Source organism: Saccopteryx leptura, chromosome 3, assembly GCF_036850995.1.
Source record: "Saccopteryx leptura isolate mSacLep1 chromosome 3, mSacLep1_pri_phased_curated, whole genome shotgun sequence".
Taxonomy (NCBI): Eukaryota; Metazoa; Chordata; class Mammalia; order Chiroptera; family Emballonuridae; genus Saccopteryx; species Saccopteryx leptura.
Genome location: NC_089505.1, coordinates 236,180,039 through 236,202,649, shown reverse-complemented (window position 1 = coordinate 236,202,649; position 22,611 = coordinate 236,180,039). Strand labels below are relative to the sequence as shown.

General features: G+C 34.0%; 2 non-coding genes across 2 annotated transcripts; both read right to left on the bottom strand.

Annotated features, from left to right (window-relative positions):
- Positions 1-4,656: 4,656 nt before the first annotated feature.
- LOC136401891 (U6 spliceosomal RNA) lies at positions 4,657-4,763 on the bottom strand. The gene has a single exon (XR_010750816.1). It is a non-coding gene; the product is annotated as a U6 spliceosomal RNA (small nuclear RNA).
- Positions 4,764-21,566: 16,803 nt separating this feature from the next.
- Positions 21,567-21,673, bottom strand: LOC136402021 (U6 spliceosomal RNA). Its single transcript, XR_010750926.1, has one exon. It is a non-coding gene; the product is annotated as a U6 spliceosomal RNA (small nuclear RNA).
- Between the last annotated feature and the right edge of the window lie 938 nt (positions 21,674-22,611).

The following is a 22,611-nucleotide window of genomic DNA, read 5'->3' as shown; positions in this document are numbered from 1 at the left end:
ACTTTATCCAAAAATGGGCAAATGGCTATTGTATGGCCAGTAGTCACAGCCATCACAGCCAGGCAGGTGCAGGTTCCCATTGGTTCCAGACAGATGGTAAAAAACTGCAGATCCAAAAACTGGTGGGCCATTCCTTTATTCTAGCCTTGCAACAAGCAGGTGAGTAAAAACAAACACACAGGGCGCCAAAAAACCACTCACACATTCTCTAGTTCTACAACAAGGAGAATCTTTCCTGGTTTTTCCTGGAAAAAGGCCCCCAACGCCTCAGTCACCTCTGGTTCCCCATCTGCATACCTTTGTCTCTGCTCAAATTGTTTCTTCCTTAGCACCCTGCCACCCTGGCTTCTTTTTTTTTAATATAAATTTTTATTAATTTTTATGGTGTGACATCAATAAATCAGGGTACATATGTTCAAAGAAAACATGTCCAGGTTATCTTGTCATTCAATTATGTTGCATACCCATCACCCAAAGTCAGATTGTCCTCTGTCACCTTCTATGTAGTTTTCCTTGTGCCCCTCCCCCTTCCCCTCTCCCTCCCTCTCCTCACCCCCCCAACCATCACACTCTTGTCCATGTCTCTTAGTCTCATTTTTATGTCTCACCTATGTATGAAATCATGCAGTTCTTGTTTTTTTCTGATTTACTTATTTCACTCCATATAATGTTATCAAGATCCAACCATTTTGTTATAAATGATCCAATGTCATCATTTCTTATGGCTGAGTAGTATGCCATAGTGTATATGTGCCACATCTTCTTTATCCAGTTTTCGATTGAAGGGCTTTTTGGTTGTTTACATGTCTTGGCCACTGTGAACAATGCTGCAATGAACATGGGGCTACGTGTGTCTTTATGTATCAATGTTTCTGAGTTTTTGGGGTATATACCCAGTAGAGGGATTGCTGGGTCATAAGGTAGTTCTATTTTCAGTTTTTTGAGGAACCACCATACTTTCTTCCAAAATGGTTGTACCACTTTACATTCCCACCAACAGTGAATAAGTGTTCCTTTTTCTCCACAGCCTCTCCAACATTTGCTATTCCCTGTCTTGTTGATAATAGCTAATCTAACAGGTGTTAGGTTGTATCTCATTGTAGTTTTGATTTGCATTTCTCTAATAACTAATGAAGATGAGCATCTTTTCATATATCTGTTGGCCATTTGTATTTCTTCCTGGGCCTGACCTGTGGTGGTGCAGTGGGATAAAGCATAGATTTGGAACACTGAGGTTGCCGGTTCGAAACCCCAGGCTTACCTGGTCAAGGCACATATGGGAGTAGATGCTTCCTGCTCCTCCCCCTTCTCTCTCTCCTTATTTTCTTCTCTCTCCTCTCTGAAAATTGAATAAAGTCTTTAAAAAATAAATAAATAAAATAAAACATCATTCAGACTTAAATATATATAAATAAAATGGAAATAATGTATTTCTTCCTGGGAGAAGTGTCTGTTCATGTCCTCTTCCCATTTTTTATTGGATTGTTTGTTTGTTTGTTGTTGAGTTTTATGAGTTCTTTGTATATTTTGGATATTAGGCCCTTATCTGAGCTGTTGTTTGAAAATATTATTTCCCACTTAGTTGGCTGTCAGTTCATTTTGTTGTTAGTTTCTCTTGCTGAGTAAAAACTTCTTAGTCTGATGTAGTCCCATTCATTTATTTTTGCCTTCACTTCTCTTGCCTTTGGAGTCAAATTCATAAAATGCTCTTTAAAACCCAGGTCCATGAGTTTAGTACCTATGTCTTCTTCTATGTACTTATTGTTTCAGGTCTTATATTTAGGTCTTTGATCCATTTTGAATTAATTTTAGTAGAAGGGGACAAACTGTATTTGAATTTCATTCTTTTGCATGTGGCTTTTCAGTTTTCCCAGCACCATTTGTTGAAGAGGCTTTCTTTTTTCCACTGTGTGTTGTTGGCCCCTTTATCGAAAATTATTTGACCATATATATGTGGTTTTATTTCTGGACTTTCTATTCTGTTCCATTGGTCTGAGTGTCTATTTTTCTGCCAATACCATGCTGTTTTGATTGTTGTGGCTCTAAAATATAGTTTGAAGTCAGGTATTGTAATGCTCCCAGATTCATTCTTTTTCCTTAGGATTGCTTTGGCTATTTGGGGTTTTTTATAGTTCCATATAAATCTGATGATTTTTTGTTCCATTTCTTTAAAAAATGTCATTGAAATTTTGATGGGAATTGCATTAAGTTTATATATTGCTTTGGGTAATATGGCCATTTTGATTATATTTTTTCTTCCTATCCAAGAACAAGGATTGTTTTTCCATCTCACTATATATATCTTTTTCCATTTCCCTTAACAATGCTTTGTAGTTTTGTTATATAGGTCCATTATATTCTTTGTTATGTTTATTCCTAGGTATTTTTTTGTTGTTGTTGCAATCGTGAAGGGGATTATTTTTTTGAGTTTGTTCTCTAATGTTTCATTGTTGGCATAGAGAAAGGCTATGGACTTTTGTATATTAATTTTGTATCCTGCAACCATATTATATTGGTTTATTTTTTCTAGTAATCTTTTTGTGGAGTCCTTGGGGTTTTTAATGTATAGATTTATATCATCTGCAAAAAGTGATGCCTTTACTTCTTCTTTTCCGACATGGATGCCTTTTATTTCTTTATCTTGTCTGATTGCTCTGGCTAGAACTTCTAGCACCGCGTTAAATAACAGTGGAGAGAATGGACAACACTGTCTTGTTCCAGATTTATGGGGGAAAGTCCTCAGTTTTATGACATTTAATATAACGTTAGCTGATGGTTTATCATATATGGTCTTTATTATGTTGAGATATTTTCCTTCTATACCCATTTTGTTAAGTGTTTTAAACATAAAGTTGTGTTGTATTTTATCAAATACCTTTTCTGCATCTATTGATAAGATCATGTGGTTTTTGTTCTTTGTTTTGTTGATAGGTTGTATTACATTAACCATTTCATGTATGTTGAACCATCCTTGAGATTCTGGGATGTATACCACTTGGTCATAATGTATTATTTTTTTAATATGTTGTATTTGATTTGCTAGTATTTTGTTTAGTATTTTAGCATCTGCATTCATTAGAGATATTGGTCTGTAGTTTGTTTGTTTTTTTGTGCCGTCCTTGCCAGGTTTCAGTATAAGGATTATGTTGGCCTCATGAAGTGTGTTTGGAAATATTGCTTCTTCAATTTTTTGGAAGTCTTTGAGTAGAATAGGAACCAAGTCTTCTTTGAATGTTTGATAGAATTCGCTAGTATAACAGTCTGGTCCTGGACTTTTATTTTTGGGGAGGTTTTTAATAGTTTTTTTCTGTTTTCTCCCTGCTAATTGGTCTGTTTAGGCTTTCTGCTTCTTCATGACTCAGTCTATGAAAGTTATATTGTTCTAGTAATTTATCCATTTCTTCTAGATTGTTGAATTTGGTGGCATATAGTTTTCTGTAGTATTCTATAATAATTCTTTGTATATCTATGATGTCTGTGGTGAATTTTCCTCTTTCATTTTGGATTTTGTTTATATGAGTCCTTTCTCTTTTTTAGTTGGTGAGTCTTGCCAAGGGTTTGTCAATTTTGGTGATCTTTTCAAAGAACCAGCTTCTGGTTTTATTAATTTTTTCTATAGTTATTCTGTTCTCTATTTCATTTATTTCTGCTCTGATTTTTATTATTTCTTTTCTTCAGCTGGTTTTGGGTTGTCTTTGTTCTTCTTTTTCTAGTTTGTTAAGGTGTGAAGTTAAGTGGTTTACTTGGGCTCTCTCTTGTTTGTTCATATAGGTTGAAGCGATATGAACTTTCCTTTTATTACTGCTTTTGCTGCATCCCAGAGATTTTGATATGTCATATTGTCATTTTCATTTGTCTTTATATATCTTTTGATCTCTGTGCTAATTTCTTTTTTGACCCATTCATTTTTTAAAAGTATGTTGTTTAGTTTTCTAGATTTTTGTGGGTTTTTTCCCTCCTTTTTGCAGTTGAATTCTAGTTTCAAGGCTTTATGATCAGAAAATATGCTTGGTACAATTTTGATTTTTCTGAATTTGCTGATGTTATTGTTGTGGCCCAACATATGGTCAATTCTTGAGAATGTTCCATGTACACTAGAGAAAAATGTATACTCTGGCACATTGGGATGAAATGTCCTGTAGATGTCTATCATATCCAGGTTCTCTAGTGTTTCATTTAAGGCCAATATCTTTATTGATTTTCTGTTTGGATGAACAATCTAGAGCCGTCAGCGATGTGTTGAGGTCTCCAAGTGATTGTATTTTTTCAGTTTTTGTTTTTAGATCAATAAGTAGCTGTCTTATATATTTTGGTGCTCCTTGATTTGGTGCATATATATTAAGAATTGTTATGTCTTCTTGATTCAGTGACTCCTTAGCCATTATGAAATGGCCATTTTTGTCTCTGAGTACTTTTGTTGTCTTGTAGTCAGCATTATCAGATATGAGTATTGCTATGCCTGCTTTTTTGGGGGGTGTTATTTGCTTGGAGTATTGTTTTCCAGCCTTTAACTTTGAATTTGTTTTCATCCCTGTAGCTTAGATGAGTTTCTTGTAGGCAGCATACAGTTGGATTTTCTTTTTTAATCCATTCTGCTACTCTTTGTCTTTTTATTGGTGAGTTTAATTTATTTACATTTAGTATAATTATTGACACAAAAATATGGAACGCTTCATGAATTTGCATATCATCCTTGCCCAGGGGCCATGCTAATCTTCTCTGTATCATTCCAATTTTAGTATATGTGCTGCCAAAATGAGCACTTGGCTTCTTTTTTTTTCTCCTTCTTCCTCACAAACTTTTTTTGGTGTGAAAAATTCCTCCTCCAGGGCACATTAGCATAACAATGACCCTTCCCAAGCGGGAAGATAATTAGCAGTTTCAGAGATCACATATCTGGACAGCCATTTTTAACAATAAAAGTGAGCAACATAAAAATTACATTTTATAAACTTATTTGCCAACAGCTGCTATATGTACTCTGTTCTCCAAACAACAAGGAAAGGTGGTAAGACCACATTTTCAGCTACAAAAATTAGAATTAGAGAGGTTAAGCACTTTCTTCAGGTACTCATATTTAGTAAGTAGCACAGCTGGAAGTCAAACATAAATGTGACCATAATTTCTGTGCTCTCTTTGAATTATGGAATCAGTCTACTTGTCATCAAGGAAAGTAACCTGGGATATATGTCAATACTATTTTTCTGCAGTGTTACTTTCTTAAAGATTTAAGAAAAATAGAATATAATGATAATAATCATAGCAGGATAACAAATACTTCTAGAGTGCGTACATTTGCCAGACGCCCTTTAAGCATGTTTTTATATTAGCTCAGTTATTCTCACAATAAGTCAAAGGGCAGCTTCCATTACTGTTCACTGAGCAAGAAGTAAATCAACTCACAGTGGATCACAGTCAGGAAATGGAAAATCACATCTGATTTCCAAGTAACCCACAGGTTAGATGGTCTTAACTGTAAAAGCTTTTTAAATTTATTAAGAAACATAAAGTTGTGTCAATAAGCAGAAGTGCTATGAGTGATGTCAACAACTAATGAAGTTGAGAATAAGAAGATTTACAGAGATCTGTTGTCATTGCTGTTCTAAAAATATATATACCCACCCTCACCCCTCTCTAAGGAGAGTTCTAGCACAAAGATCCCCTGGTCTGAGTATAAAGATAACTTCACAGGTAAAATTGTCACTCTACCTTAACTCATGTCAATTAATGTTTAAATTGTGTAATTAACCACCCTTACTTAAACTCTATGCTCATTTGGCAAGTTTTAATTAAATTTTATTTTGCCACTCAGATTTCTCAGCATTAAAAGACTGTGATGTTAAAAGAGATTAAATGTATTTTCTCAGACATTCTAGTTATAATTTTAGATTAAAAAATTATCATCAGTGTATCGCAAGGGTACATTAACACATAGTCATTACTAATGTTGTGGTAGGCAATTAGACAGACATAAGCAGATCAAGGACAATAGGCCACCCACAGGAGACCACCAGGGTAGAAAGCCCCAGGTGCCTACCAATGGACAAAAGTGGGAAAACAAGGACCTCACCCCCAGTGTAACCTTTCTTCCCTTAGCTAGTCCCATGGTTGAGACTTCCTGATTTCATATTGCTTGTCATGGGATTCATTCCCTTCCCTGACTTTTTCTCCCCTGGAATATAGCTGGTTAAGTGGTGTTAGACCTCCTTAGAGGAGGAACAAACAAGAAAGCCAGAATATAGTGCCTAAGCATTAACCCCTAGAGGTAACATTTAGGCCTCACTTATGTTTCAGCTCCAAGCCCAGCAAAGCAGCAAAACCAAACAACAGAAAGACACAGCTGACCAACTGCATTGACTTATGCCCTTTTGCCTTGGTACTGACTAATTAATGAAGATCATAACCCTAAAACACACACCTGGAGAGCTGATGAATATTCTATTTAGAGCCTCCATTGGGACCTCTCCAAAAATACCCATCCTTGAAGTCAGTGGTGGAATTCAAATAATTTAACAACCGGTTCTCTGCTCTAATGACCATTTTAAAGTATAATAAAAAATGATATACTGAAAGGTAGTTTATTATTTCATGCATTTAATACTTAAATAATAATAAAAGAGGTACACAAAACTAGGTTATTATAAAAGTTTTAAAATATTAATGAAACAATATTAAATAGTACTGACAAAAAACAGTAAAACTGTAATTTAAGATATTTCCATATTGCTTCTTGATTGGTGTTCTCACTTGCAGTTTTTTTTACCTATGGATGGAATTAACATTACTACGAGTGCTCGGAAGATGCTATTGTGCAGATGAGCCTTTAAAAAGAGTAAGCAACAAAAAGGTGTGACTTCCACATTGGGCAGCTGCCCAGGCTCCCACCTTAGAGAGAACCCTGAATACAAGTGCCATTTTAACAACTGGTTTGCCGAACACAAAAAAGTAGGTATCAGTTCTGCCAAACCTGCGCAAACTGGCTGAATCCCACCACTGCTTAAAATCCCTTAGGACTGAGGTCCCAAAGCATTCTCTCTCTGGGAGCATGCCCACTTCTTTTCCTTCCTTCTTCTCCTTCCCTTCTTCCCCCTAGTCATTGTTGTTTTCCTTGCCCTTCTCTTTCTCCTAAGCTCTAAGTGACCCCATGAGACTTGCACCAAGGAAGCAGTGAGCAGCAGTAGCTCGTCATGGCTAACCCCCTGAACTCCTCTCCAAGACCCCCTTTTCTCTGACTTTCTTCCTGCATGGCCAATAAATTCTTCTTTTACTTGCTGCACTTTGTCTCTTGATTGAATTCTTTCTCTCAAGAAGGCAAGAATCGTGGTCTCTTTGCTCCTCCTTTAACGTTGTTGGTTGATAATTCTTATTCTTCACATATTGTCATATTGAACTTTTATATTACAATGACAAAAGCTGGTTATGGTGATTTATAAGACGGCATGTCACCAAGAGCACTGCTAAACAGTGTGAGAAATTTTACAGGATGTCCTACAGTATCATATTTGAGTCACATTTATATCTACTAGAAAACAACACTAAGCTTTGCCTGTGCTTTTTTGCAAATCTCTCCTGCATTCATTGATTCTGCCAGTTTTCCATTGTCATTTTAGTGTCTCATACCATCAATAACTAGTATCATGGATCTGCTCTCCTGAAACAGCCTCCTTTTCTTTTGACATACCACACTGAAACTAGACCATTTAAAATGTTAATATCCTTAACAGCTATTTTTATTATAATAAAATATAAAATATTTTTTGTGTGACAGAGACAAAGAGAGACAGAGAGAGGGACAGATAGGGACAGTCAGACAGAAAGGGAGAGAGATAAGAAGCATCAATTCTTTGTTGCAGAACCTTAGTTGTTCATTGATTGCTTTCTTATATGTGCCTTGACCAGGGAAGCTACAGCAGACTGAGTGACCTCTTGCTCAAGCCAGCAACCTTGGGCTCCAGCTGGTGAGACATGCTCAAACCAGGTAAACCCACACTCAAGCTGGCGACCTCAGGGTCTCAAACGTGGCATCTTGAACGTGGGTCCTCTGCGTTTCAGTCTGATGCTCTGTCCATTGCGACACAGCCTAGTCAGCCAATAAAATATAAAATCTTAATTCTTATCCAATCACTACTCAATTAAACTAATAGTTAGTAGATTACAGTTTGCATCTGAGAATCTGCATATATTTTAGTAAAATGAAATATAATTTTGGTTATTTTATTATTTAACTCAAAAATTTTTAAAAATAAACTGTACAGAAAATGAACATCATCTGTGATCTTATCACTTAGTTAAAAAATTCTTTTTTAATATGTAAGTTAAAGAAACATACAAATTTATCTCTTTCTATTTATCTATTTATCTATCTGTAACTTTAAGAAAGTGAGATCTGGAGAAAATAATCCTAAATTTAAGTCCTGGTTCTCTATTTATTAATGGAATGTTCTTACTCATTACCATTAATTTGTGGGAAAATTAAATTAATTAACATACATTAACCTTTTAGAAGAATGTCTGCTACAATGTAAAGATTCAGTCTTCATGTCACCAAAATTGCCTAAAATAATTTCTTCCATATAGTATGTGATGTAATAATAAAAAAAACATTTATTGAGATTTTATTCACTGTCATTAATCTAAATATTTTCTAAATGTCTAATTTTCTAAATATGTAATTTTCTGAATATCTAAATATTAGTCTGCTTAATTCTCAAGAAACAACCCAATGATGTAAATACAGGCATTATCTCAGTTAGCAGATCAAGAAATTAAGACTCAACAACTTTAAGTAATTTGGCTAAACTGTCCTGACAAAATCTCTAGAATCTGAGCCTTTGGCCAAGATGATACTATCTCATGGGGGTGAATGCTAAAAAAGCATTTGAAAGTTATTAGCTGATCTTCTGTCAATTTTGTAGTAAAATACTTTATTCTATTTACATGAATAACTATTGTTATGATGTAATATATACACACGATTGTAATATGTACACATAATATACACAATATTGTTGATATAATATATGCATAATATTGTTCATTGTTTTAATATTTTCAAAATAATAAATCCTATTGCTGCTGCAGCTTTTAAAAACAATACTTTTTCAGTACTACTAATTATTTTTTCCTTCTGTCAAATGAATATACTTCTAAAACTATTAAAGAGAAAATAAATAAAAAAGATTATGCCTAATCCAGTGATCTGTTGATTATTTAAAGACATTAGTGATCCTAATATAGAGAACTCAATTCAGTTTTTGAGTTTGTTTTGGTTTTCCTTTCTAACTAAAAGGATATAATTCTCCCTGCTAATGGTGTAGCTTGCCTATAATTTTAACAAAAGTTGAGATTGCACTTGACCCATATTGAAGAGATTAAGTGTGACAAATGTTTTAGTGAGAAGGATGTAGAAACTAATTGTTCCATCAATTTACAAAGCAACAATTTTACAAAAAACTGTTTTGAAGATTTTGCTCTCTGAATTATCATAAAAACCCAGCTTTTGTCCCCAGTGTATGTTAATCCTACTTATCCTTGCATTATAGTTCCTCAGTCTTCCATGAAGCCTTTCATAGACTACTTCTCTTTGCAAATCTGTAATATTTCTCTACCGTTATATTTTTTTAATTAAAAATTCAGATCAAATTTTTGAGTTCATTATTAGTGAGTTGGTTTTAACCATTTAATTAAATAATTAGCATATTGTTGTTAAACTCTTATCCTCCAATTTTGAATTCTTTGCCTTCTTAGCTCCATTGTTAGTTTCCTGTGGGAGTTTTACATATGTAAATCTCTCTCCAAGGACAATAAACAGGCTCAGGAAGAAAATTATATGTAAGAGAGATACAACATTATATAAAAAAAATGTATGAGAATATATGTATGAGCCATAATATAAAAACAGTAATAATCTTTGGTTTAAGTCACTGCCAAAGTTATTACTTTAATACCAATTAAGTCTAAGGCTTCTTCCTTATACTTCCCTATACTGTACTTAAAAGCCTTCTTGCTGAAGCTGGAGTCATTTATATCACAGTTTCCATCCCATCTATGGTAAACTGGATATTCCCTCTAATAAAGATGATGCAGCCCAGTGTTTTCTGTGCCAGTCACAAAAGAGTTTACCACCCTTATGTTGTAAGTATGACTGCTTATAGACCCAATGATTTTAGTTGAATTCACTTAGGGCGATTTCTTCTGTAGTGGTTCTCAAAATAATTCTCCTATTTTCACCAGTCCCCAAGTATAAAAATGTCAAAACCACTGATGTAGCCCATTCTTGCAATTACATCATAGAACACTTTACTTTTCACTCTCTATTGTGCTGAGTATTTATCCCCATCATGGATGATGATGTACTGTGGAATGTTCCTACCTAGTGAAATGCCCCACACACAGAATTCAGGGGACTCTGCCATAAGAAGGTGTGATGAGTAGCAGGGCCAAAGGACCCAGGTTCTAATGGTTCTAATGGTACTTTTTACTTTCCCAAGACAAGGTGTAGCATCATTTCTTCTTCCTACTGACAGAAAACGGTGATCACCCATTATTCTTCTGTCTTAGTACAGGCAGTACTGTTTTCTCCTACCTAAAACTTGTGGAGTTCACATGAAGTTATTAGCATCTCTCTATTATCCTGATCCTTCATTCAGTATTTTTACAGATTTTTCTCCTAGTTCTCAGCTTTATGGTTGGTTCTCAGTTAACACTACACCAATTTGTTAGTTGTACAGCTGGAAATAATAAATAAAATATGGGTAAAATTTAAATGACTAGTATATATGCTTTTTATTAGTAGTGTCCACATGACTTCTCATGCAAATGGAACAGGTAACACTGTGCCTGGCCCTGTCTTAAAATCCTTCTATGGATTGTTAAACTATCCACTGGAAACAAAACGAGAGTAAACCTTGTCTTTGGTCTGTCTAGGTTACATAAAATATTCACATAGACATCTTTGGAAAAATCAATTTCTACATTCATATGAGTTGCATGGGGAGCAATTTCTTGGGCTTACTTTAAATTACATTTTTCCCCCGTAGGTACTTAAGTTACACTTCAGTTACTGACGTTTTCCAGACAAGCTTCTGGTACAGCCCCAATTACTAACCTTAATCCACTCTAAGCAACTTTTTCCTTCCAATCCTTTTGTGATGTCATCTGATTATATATAACTGTTCACTAGAAAGTTGCATATGCAAAAATAAAGGCCCTGTTGCACTAAGCCAAGAATTCTAGGAGAGATAAGGAATTACTCCAATAATAAGAAAGGAATGAGAAAAAAAATGAGAGTAAGATAACAAGGTTAGAATTCAAGACTGAGAGGTTTTAGCTGAGTGTTGTCTTGTGAGATGAGGAAGATGAGCATGTTTGACATGTCTGATATAGTAATAACCAGTCAGTCACTGACTAGTATGCAACAACCATTAGCTTATTTTCTTTCTAGAGCCTGAGTTCACTTGAAGAATAAAAGCCAGGAAAAGCAGATGTTCCTCATTCTCCCAAATGCATACCACTGGGTGCTTCATTGAAACACATATAACTAGACCTTTCTTTTTACTAGACATTAAGGAGAAAAGAAGAAGGCAGTGGTACCTAGGCTCCATTGATCTTCAACTCACACTTTTGGTCCCAATAATAGCTATTTTTACCATTTAAACATCTACTTTTGTGCACAATGCCACTGCTAAACTATAAAATGACTTTGTGTAATTAGGAAAACTGTGTCCCCTCCTCTGGAAGACGCTGTTTCACTCTAGAGCTGATGAATTGGTTATTAGAGTATGATGTAGAGTTCAGGGGTAACTTAAACCTTCAGATAGATGACTGTATTTAGAACATAGTTGTATAACTGTGATGGAAGACCCGTTAAAAAAGTATGATGATTCCCATTGTATCTCCCAGGGAAAAATAAGAAAAGGAAGGTAAATTTTCCAGTGTGCTCTGCTAAACTAGAACATATGTTCATATCATCAAAGCTGAGATAAAAGCTAACTTAAACTTTTTTTAAATGTTTACACAATGTTTCTGTGCAAAAGTAGGATCTTAATTTTTATCTAGTTAAATTTTCACTGTTGTTTCCCATTGGTATTTTGAATCATATAATAACAGTAAAACTAAATTCTTCATTATTGGTCAAACTTAACTGTTTTATTTTATTTTGTGAAGCAAAGTTTAGTAACAGTAAGATAAATAAGACAGGATATGCCAACAGTGATATTAACTATTAACTTCATGAAAGAGCACCAGATATGTTAATCAAGCCAAGGTAGTGCATAAGGCTTTCAGCAAGAAAAGCAAATTCCCTAACAATTCTTAGTCATATCTCAAAAAGGAGAAAATTAATAGAATATATTAATAGGCAAAACTGACATAGTTTCAAGGGACAGCATAGAGATAAAAATAAAAATTGCTAACAATTTCAACATGATGGCAGCAGAGCATTAAACTATCTATGGGACCCTTTAAGAATAGGGTTTTGGGACTGTACAGGCTACATGCATCATGAAAGGAATGAGAAAGGAATGAGAGTAGGATAACAAGATTAGACTTTAAGACTGAGAGGTTTTATTTGAGTTTTGTCTTGTGAGATGAGAAAGATGAGCATGTTTGACATGTCTGAGATAGTAATAACCAGTCAGTCACTGACTAGCCTGTTTACAGAGACTTAGGGCCTGAGCTGAAGGATATTAAAGCAGTTTGTGGAAGTAGGAAACTGATTAGAATTAAGCACTATTTACACATGATAATTTGGGATAAGCAGACACAGTAAAGCAAGGATTTTGAACTGATGACATATCAATTATTGTTAAAGAGTAGATTCTTTTTGTTGGTTCACAGTCTTAAAGTCCTGAATCAAGGTTTCCTAGAGTAAGTACCTAATTCATTTAAAAAATTTTTAATTGCTTTTAGTGAGACAAAAAGAGAAAGGAGAGAGACAGGAACATCAACCTGTTACTCTATGTGCCCTGACCAGAGATTGAACCAGCAACCTCTGAGGTTCTGGATTATACTCCAACAAATAAAGCCATCTGGCCAGGACCTGAATTCATTTTTGCTCAGTATTATTTAGCATAAAAGCAGGAAGTACACCTGGTCACAAAATTGTTAAAATAAGAACCAAAATATATCTTGGTATTAATTCTTAGGCATATGATCTCTTCTTTTTTCATTCAAAACTTTGCATTGTGCCCTGGCCAGATAGCTCAGTTGGTTAGAGCATCATCCTGATATGCCAAGGTTTTGGGGTCAATCCCCAGTCAGGGCACATGATGAACAGGAGACACCAAATCTTTTTCGCCTGCAAACTACTCCCTTCTTTATTAGATCCAGCTAATAACACTGTTTTGTCTTTTTCCAAATAGCTCCAGATATATGGAAAAGATTTATATAGGCGAATGGGGATCCTCAAACCCCTCAGCAAGATCTTCTGAGCATGGCTTTTAAGATACCTAGAGGCAGAAAAAGCCCAATAGAGATCAGGGGAACTACCAGCTTTTAGGATACACCCTTAAAGGCTCCAACGCCCCAAAGGGGTCTCATAGGATGCCATCTGGGTCCTACTTCAATAGTGGAAAGGAAGGTCATTGAGCTAAAGCCTGCCAGGCTTACATGCCTCTGCTGTGAGGAAACAGGGACACTGGAAGGTAGGCTTCCCCCTCGCTCCTCTAAGGGAGGGTTCAGTCTCTTCCAGCCCTGTTCCAGCCACTTATGACCTAACCTTGCCCAGAATGCTGTGGTTAGCCACTGAAGGCTGAAGTTGCCCAGGGCCGTCAGCCCCATCTATGACACTGTGGACGAGCCTAGGGTATTTCTTCCAAGAAGCAGGAAAACTGATCTCATTTGCACAAGGGCCACTTAACTATGTTTTGCCTGAATAGTCAGGTTTTTTATTCTTCCCTCGAAGATCTCTGTTGTGGGTGTTGATAGTCCTATTTTCTGCTGCTTTGCTTAATATATAGTGTTTCCTTTATCCCTCCTACCTCAATGCCCCACTCATATTTCAGGCTGGGACCTACTCCTAATTTAGAGCTCTCTTTCCCCCTTTTGCCAACTTCTATTATGAATCTACCTTTGCCACCCAGCTTAGTGTATCCCAAGGTTCTCTTTACCATGCCACAGTCGCAGAGCTCCAGGGAAAAGCAACCTGGTCTCATCTCTCCAGGCACAGGAGAACAGAAGCTCCATATCCACGCATGCTGCAAATGGCTTTTCCAGTCTACCTGAATCATTACTAGCTAGAAGCAGCTGTCATTGGGACTTGGACATGAGCTTCAAAGTATAGAATGGTGACAACAATTCCAGTGCCATGAGGACTTTTCCTGGATGCGGACTTTTCTTGGACTCCTGCTCCCTGTGACAGCTCCTAACAGACTGAACTGTGGTTGGGTTGCATTTTTCAGGAATTTGGCATGGTGATGGGGCCAACTTGGACTTGGTGAACATGTTAAGGACACTACTCTTTTATGGATTCTTGCTGTATTGGCCAAGATTTTGCTTAAAGGCTTTAAATCAATGTAAAAAAAAATAGAAGACTGGATAAAGATGGGGCACATATACACCATGGTATACTATTCAGCTAGAAGAAATGATGACATCGGATCACTTACAGCAGAATGGTGGAATCTTGATAACATTATGCGGAGTGAAATAAGTGAATCAGAAAAACAAGAACTGCAGGATTCCATACATTGGTGGGACATAAAAACGAGACTAAGAGACATGGACAGGCGTGGGGTGGTTACGGGGGGTGGGGGGAGGGGAGGAGGAAGAGGGGGGAGGGGGAAGGGGAGGGGTACAAAGAAAACTGGATAGAGGGTGACAGAGGACAATCTCTCTTTGGGTGATGGGTATGCAACAGAACTAAATGACAACCTGGAAATGTTTTCTTTGAATATATGTACCCTGATTTATTGATGTCACCCCATTAAAATAAAAATTTATTTATAAAAAAAGAATCAACTAATAAATGCATAAATAAGGGAAACAACAAATACATGTTTCTCTGTTTCTCTCTCCCTCCTTCCCTCCTCTTTTCTCCCTTCCTCTCTCTCTTTCTCCCTTCTCTCCTCACCCTTCCTCCCTTCTTCTCTCTCTTAAATCAATATATAAGTATTTTTAAAAACTTTATGCAATACAATAAAGTTTAATACCCAAACATTTTAAAGTTAGAAAGGCAAATTAATTTGGTTCTGGTATTGTTTATATCAAAAAGAGAAAACTCTTTTTTAGTTCCCAAGCTCCTCTCCTGTTTTTGACTGGTCTAAACTTATAATGATAGATCATTATTGAGTAAGATCATAGTCAATCTCCATTGTTAAATGTATAATAGTGATGAGAATTTCTAAAGACAGCTATTCCAATGTCTGGGAAGTGTCAACTATTTTGGTTTGGTTTGTAGATCATTTGTTAGGAAATCAGCCATGCTCCTTAAAATGAGAGTCTGGAATTACATATTTGAGGACTGCAACAGTCAAATACTAATACACACACACACACACACACACACACACACACACACACACACACACACACTACTTCTAAGCCAAGAAACAAAAATTAACAAAGAAACAAAAAACCTCCACAAAGTAACAAAAATACATAAATCAATATCATTGAAAAAGTTTCCTATATGAAGTATTTGTTCTTATTCACAGTCAAATAATCCTCTCCCTTTGAGTAATTTGCTTCTAAGCAGGAGAATACATCAGCCTGGAGGGGGAAGTAATGATTTCATTATAAGAACTTATAAAATCCTTCTTGCTAGAACACTCTCTCCCTTGCTGGCTTTAATCAAACAAACTGACATGTTATAAGCTAACAAATGCATATTGTTTTAACTCATGAAGTTTGTGGAAATTTCTATTATGGCAAAGATAACTAATACAATAAACTATCCCAAACTGAAGAGTACATAGAGTAAGATACAGTGGTATTCTCTAAATTTTGAAAAAAAAATTAATTTTTTTTTTGTTAGAGTGGTTTTAGGCTCATAGTAAAATTGAAAGGAAGATACAAAGATTTCCCAGATATTCCTTGCTCTACATATACATAGCCTCCCCCATTTTATTACCCTTCACCAGAACAGTTAATTTGTTACAGTTGATGAGCAATACAGTTCACTCTTGGGTATTGTACATTCTGTGGGTTTGGCCAAATATATAGTGATAGGCATCCACCATCACAGTACCATATAGAGTAATTTCAGTGTCTTAAAACTGTCCTCTATGCTCTACTTATTCATCCCTCTTCTCCCCATCCCCCCCACTCCTAGCAACAACTGTTCTGTTTATTGTCTCTACAATTTAGCCTTCCTCAGAAAGTCTTCTGGCTAGAGTCACACTAAAGCCTTTCCAGATTGGCCTCTTCAACCGAGTAATATGCATTTAAGTTTCTTCCATGTCTTTTTATGGCTTGAGCGCTTATTTCTATATATTTGCTACTAAATAACATTTCTTTTATATACCACACTTTTCATTGTATAAAAAAATTATATTTAGTTTTATAAGAGGCATCCAAATTGTCTTCCAAAGTGTGTATATTTTTTGGAGAGATATCTATTCAAGTCTCTGGCTCATTTTTTAATCGGTTGGTTTGTTCTCTGCGTGCTGAGTTTTGAAAATTCTTTGTATATTTTGGACACCATTCTTTTATTAGATGTGTTTTTTTTGCAAATATTTCCCTCAGTGCTTGGCTTGTACTTTTATCTCTTCACATTGTTTCTCACTGAGTAAAAGTTTTGCATTTTAATAAATTTCACTTTATCCATTATTTTTCACATGAATTGTGATGCCTTTGGTATATTTCCTAAAAAAAATTTCAAAACCAAAAGTCATGTAGATATTCTATCATGTTATCAGGTAAGAGTTTAGTATTTTTTATTTTACATTTAAGTCTATGATCAATTTTGAGTTAAATTTTCTAAAATGTACAAGTTTAGATCTATATTTATTATCTTATATGTAGATATCAAGTTTTTCCAGCTCCTTTTGTTGAAAAGTCAATCTTTGCTTCACTGTTTTGCCCTTTCTCCTTTATCAAAGATCAGTTGACCATATATATATATATATATATATATATATATATATATATATATATATATATATATATATATATATGTCTATTTCTTGGCTCTCTTATTATATTTCATTTTCTTACTTATCTATTCTTTTGCCAATACCATAGCCTTGATTACCATAACTTTATAGTGAGTCTTGAAGCCAGTCAATTCTCTAACTAGGTTCTCCTTCACTAATGTTGTGGTTATTTCGTGTATTTTATTTTTCTATATGAACTTTAGTATTAGATTTTCTATATCTAAAAATGAAGTTACTTAAATTTTGACTGAGATTGCATTATCTTTAGATTAAATTGGGAAGAACTGATACCTTTAAAATATTGAGGTTTTCTATTATCACATGCAATATTTCTTTATTTGGTTTGGTTTATAGGTTTATGGTTTTTCTAATATGGATCCAAACTTATTTTGTTAGATTTATAAATATGTATTTCATTTTTTTTTTAATTCTTTTTTTTAATTTTTTTTAAAATTTATTTATTCATTTTTAGAGAGGAGAGAGAGAGACAGAGAGGGAGAGAGAGGAGAGAGAGAGAGAAGGGGGGAGGAGCTGGAAGCATCAACTCCCATATGTGCCTTGACCAGGCAAGCCCAGGGTTTCAAACCGGCGACCTCAGCATTTCCAGGTTGACGCTTTATCCACTGCACCACCACAGGTCAGGCATATGTATTTCATTTTTGAGGTGCTAATATAATAGTATTATGTTTTTAATTTCAAATTCCAATTTTTCATTACTCTTGCATAGAAAAGTTATACACTTTTCTATATTAACCTTATATCCTGCAACTTTTTAAAATTAGTTAATAATTTTAAGATTTTTTTTGTTGATTCTTATTTTCTATAGATAATCATTTCCTCTGTGAACAAAGAGTGTTTCTTTTTTATTTATGTACATTTTTAGATTTTATTTATTCATTTTTATTAGAGAGAGAGGGGAGAGAGAGAGAGAGGGAGAGATAGAGAGAGAACAGGGGGAGGAGCAGGAAGTATCAACTCCCATATGTGCCTTGACCAGGCAAGTCCATGGTTTCAAACCGGTGACCTCAGCATTCCAGGTCAACACTTTATCCACTGCGCCACCACAGGTCAAGCTCAAAGAAAGTTTCATTTCTTTTTTCTAAATCTGCATACTTTATATGTCTTTTCCTTATCTAATTACATTAACAAGGACTTACAGTATGATGTTGAAAAGAAATGGTGCTGGGGAGGATAATCCTTGTCTTGTTCTTGATCTTAGTGTGAAAGCTTTGAGTTTCTCACATTTAGCTGTAGAATTTTTATAGATATTTTTCATTGAGATAGAATGTTCCATCTATCCTGTTTACTGAATCTTGATTATAAATGATTATTTGATTTTGTCAAATAATTTTTCTCCATCTATTCATATTGTCATATAATTTTTGTGTTTTGATTCACTGATGTGGTGATTTACATCAGTTGATCTTCAAATATTAAGCTAGTCAGGCATACCTAGAATAAAGCCTACTTAGTTGTGATGTACATGTTTTTATATATTGTTGAAATCAATTTGCTAATATTTTGTTGAGAATTTTTGCACATTTGTGCATGAGGAATATTGGTCTGTAGTTTGTCAGATTCTGATGCTAACTAGGGTTATACTGATCTCAAAGAATTTATGTATAAAGTATTTTCTCAGCCTCTACATTCCAAAAGGTATTATACATAATTGGTCAAATTCTTTGTTTAAATGTTGGGTAGAGTTCATCAAGGAAATAATCTGGGCCTAGTAACTCTTATTTTGCAAAGTTACTGATTATTGATTCAATTTCTTTAATAAATATAAACCAATTGAGATTGTCCATTTCTTATTATTATGTGTTTTGTCAGATTGTGTCTTTTAGTAAATTGTTTGAATGTATATTTTTAAATATTATTCATAATAGATAAAATAAGAGAGGTCTTTAGGGATATATGCAATATGCTTCTCCTAAACACAGTACATATTCATTATATCAACAAGACTGCATTATTTCTAATCTAAATCTAATTGAACCACAATCTGCACAACTTCTTAAACTTTTCTTGAAAAAAATTCTATGGCCTTATTATCTCTTTCTAGGCTTCACAATATTCTCAGCACCATAACATGTAAGATTATTCCACTTTTTAGACCAATTATAAAACATTAAAAAAGTTTGGAGACAGATATAAATAGTCTAAAATTCCACTTTGGGGATAAAGTTTTTTGTTTGTTTATTTGTTTTTCTACTCAAATTAAGTTTAATTTTTCTCCTTTTAAATTAAATTACTTTTTTTTCATAGATGAAAAGTCAATGAGTCATAAATTTATCCCTTTGAATAATATCAGAGACTTTTGAATATATTTATCAGTATTTTAAAATAAGCACTTAACCAATTTCTGGAAAGTAGCCTGTAGGTTTGCAGGCCACAAACTAAATAGCAATTTTTAGAATCACATATTCATGGAAATATATATGTATAGTAGATAGATGATAGATAGATATAGATATATTATGTATAATATATCATATAAAGTAATATTATATATAATATAAAATATAAATGTGTATTATAACCAAAGTATCTATATAGTACATTTGCTGAATAGAATAAAAAATATTTTGCCACTCCTTTCAAGATTGATATAGCAGTAGGAGACAAAATTTTTACTAGAAAGATTATCAGGTAAGCTTCAGTAAAAGACAGGTAACCCTGGAACAACACAGGGCTGATGAATGCCAACCCCCCCCCACACAATCAAAAATCTGCATGTTAATTTTGACTTCTCCGGAACTTAACTACTTATAGCCTGCTGTTGACCAGAAGCCTTATCAATAATATAAAAGGTCGATTAACACATATTTTGCAAATTATATACTGTATTCTTATAATAAAATAAATTAGAGAAATGAAAATGGTAAAAAAAGAGAGAAATATATTTATAGAGTTTATTGAAAAAAATTTATGTGTAAGTGGATCCATGCAGTTCAATCTCTTGTTGTTCAAGTGTCAACTACAGCTTCCTGGTGTCTAAGCAATGTATCTTTCTTAATACACCTGAAAACTCTGATGATTTCTTAATATTTATATATATCATTTTCTTGCTCTTTTCCAATTTTATTATTGTAAATGCTTAAGTGCAATAGTACAACAGATGACTTTCATGACTTATTTAATGACTTTCATGACAGACTTTCAAGTATTATTTTTGTGTTAACAAAAAACAAACAAACAGATTTTTTAGGTATATTGTAGTGGAGGTTGAGATAGACTTCTGAATACCTGGCTTGGATTGATTACTATCTAAAATATCACTATTTAAGCGAATTTAATTATCCCCAAATCAACTGGCTTAAACAGAATTTACTATAAAAGGAAAATGTGAGACACTCATTAGGAAGTGAATACTATCTCAAAGATTTGTTTTTTTTTTTTAGTTAATTAGATTATATCTAGGTATTGGATAGATGACATGAAGTAAGTACTATAAATAGCAATATGAAAAATAAACACTTTATTAATAACCTTGTGAATAAAAAATGGTAATGAGCTAGAATTTTAAACTATCAAAAAGAAAAAATATAGCTACTAAGATATAGAAAAAAACAACAACATGTAGAATAAAACATACATTATGTGGTCTGGGTACCTAGATATTATTCTAAGGATATTGTGGGACGCTGTCTCCATCCTGTCATCTACTTGAGCTGAAGGTCTTGAATAAACACTATCTTATTACTCTAAAAGTTCTAAAAATTCTCTGCACTTAATCTTCAGTTTCCATGACAGCTGTTAATAATGCCTGATTATTTCTTTTTCTTTGATGTTTCATTACTATCAGCAAATTTTGGGGAGTTAAAAAAATAGAACAGTGAAAATACTATGTTTATTGATACTATAATGACAGATATATGCATTATATGATATATTTGTCCAAATCCATAAACTGTACAAAACCAAAGGTAAACCATTATGTATACCATAAACTTTGGGTGATAATGATGTACCAGTGTATGTTTATCAGTTGTAACAAATAATGCCCCACTCTGTTGGGAGATGTTGATTAAGGGAAGGCTATGCATGCGTAGGATATATTGTAGGGGAAAATCTCTACATTCTCTTCAATTTTGCTGTGAACTTAAAACTGTTCTAAAAAATAAGATCTTAAAAAAAAATCTGGGGCTTTAAAAAAATCCTTTGTTTCCAGCTGTTAATTTGTGGAAGTAAGAGTTGATAAGGAGAAGTTTGAGTCAAAGTGTGGTTAACCATAATAGTGCATGTACTGCCTTTCTTTTTCCTTTCTTTCTTTTTTCTTTCTTTCTCTCTCTCTCTCTCTCTCTCGCTTTCTTTCTTTCTTTCTCTCTCTTTCTTTCTTTCTTTTTTTTCTTTCTCTTCCGTCCTTTTTCTTTCTTTTTTTCTTTCTTTCTTTCTTTTTTCTCTTTCTCTTTCTTTCTTTCTTCTTTCTTTCTTTCTTTCTTTCTTTCTTTCTTTCTTTCTTTCTTTCTTTCTTTCTTTCTTTCTTTTGTTTTTCTTTTGTATATTATCCTTGCATAGAGGCTATGCTAATCATCTCTGTATCACTCCAATTTTAGTAAATGTACTGCCAACGGGATCACTGTATCACATTTCTTTAGAAATTTTGTCTTTTCTGAGTTAGAACAGTATGTAGTTATATTTAATCAATAGCATTGCAATTGCTATATTTAGAACATTGCAATATTTCATCCACATATTGAACAAGAATAGAATCAGATGAAAATATTTACCTTTAAAGTTCTGGTGAAAGACATAAAAAAAATAGGTGGCTTTCTTAGTGAACTCCAAAGGACTAACTGTCCAAATATATAGTTCTAATTTTAAGGAATAACTATCTAAAAGGATGTATATAAGGTCTTTCTTAATTAACATAGTTTCTATTGTCAACTAGATAGCCTAAGATTATGATGAGGATAACTATTTGGTTTTGTTCCCTAGGAAAGAAGAACATACTTATTTTATTTATGGTTCTAAATCATAAAATATCTATAACCTTTCTCATTGGATTTCTTGAATGAAAGTATGAGTATGACAAGGTGGCAAGGTAACAAGATGAGTCCTGTCTCTATTAGGTTTTAGTTTTCAGTTTTAAAGGTTTTGTGCATGCTTGGATAAATGTTTTATTTACTCAATATAATTCTTGAAAGGTTCAGGTCCAATAACTGCATATGTCAATATAATTTGACATAATAGAGGCTGGCATATCCTGTGGGATGAAATTTGTTCATATTTTAAAAGCAAGCGGTATAAGTAAGTCACCACTGGAACTAGTTGCATGTGAATAGTACAAATTTTTGGATTTTCCAATAAAAAGACATCAAGAAAGTACTTATTTATATATTTACTTATTTTATTATAGATTTTATTTACTGATTTTTGAAAAGAAAGAGAGAGAGAGAAAGAGAGGGAAAGTAAGAAGAGGAAGAAGCAGGAAACATTTACTCATGCTATTTACTTCCTGTGTGTGCCCTGACCAGGAAAACCCAGGGATTTGAACAAGCAACCTCAGCCTTTCAGG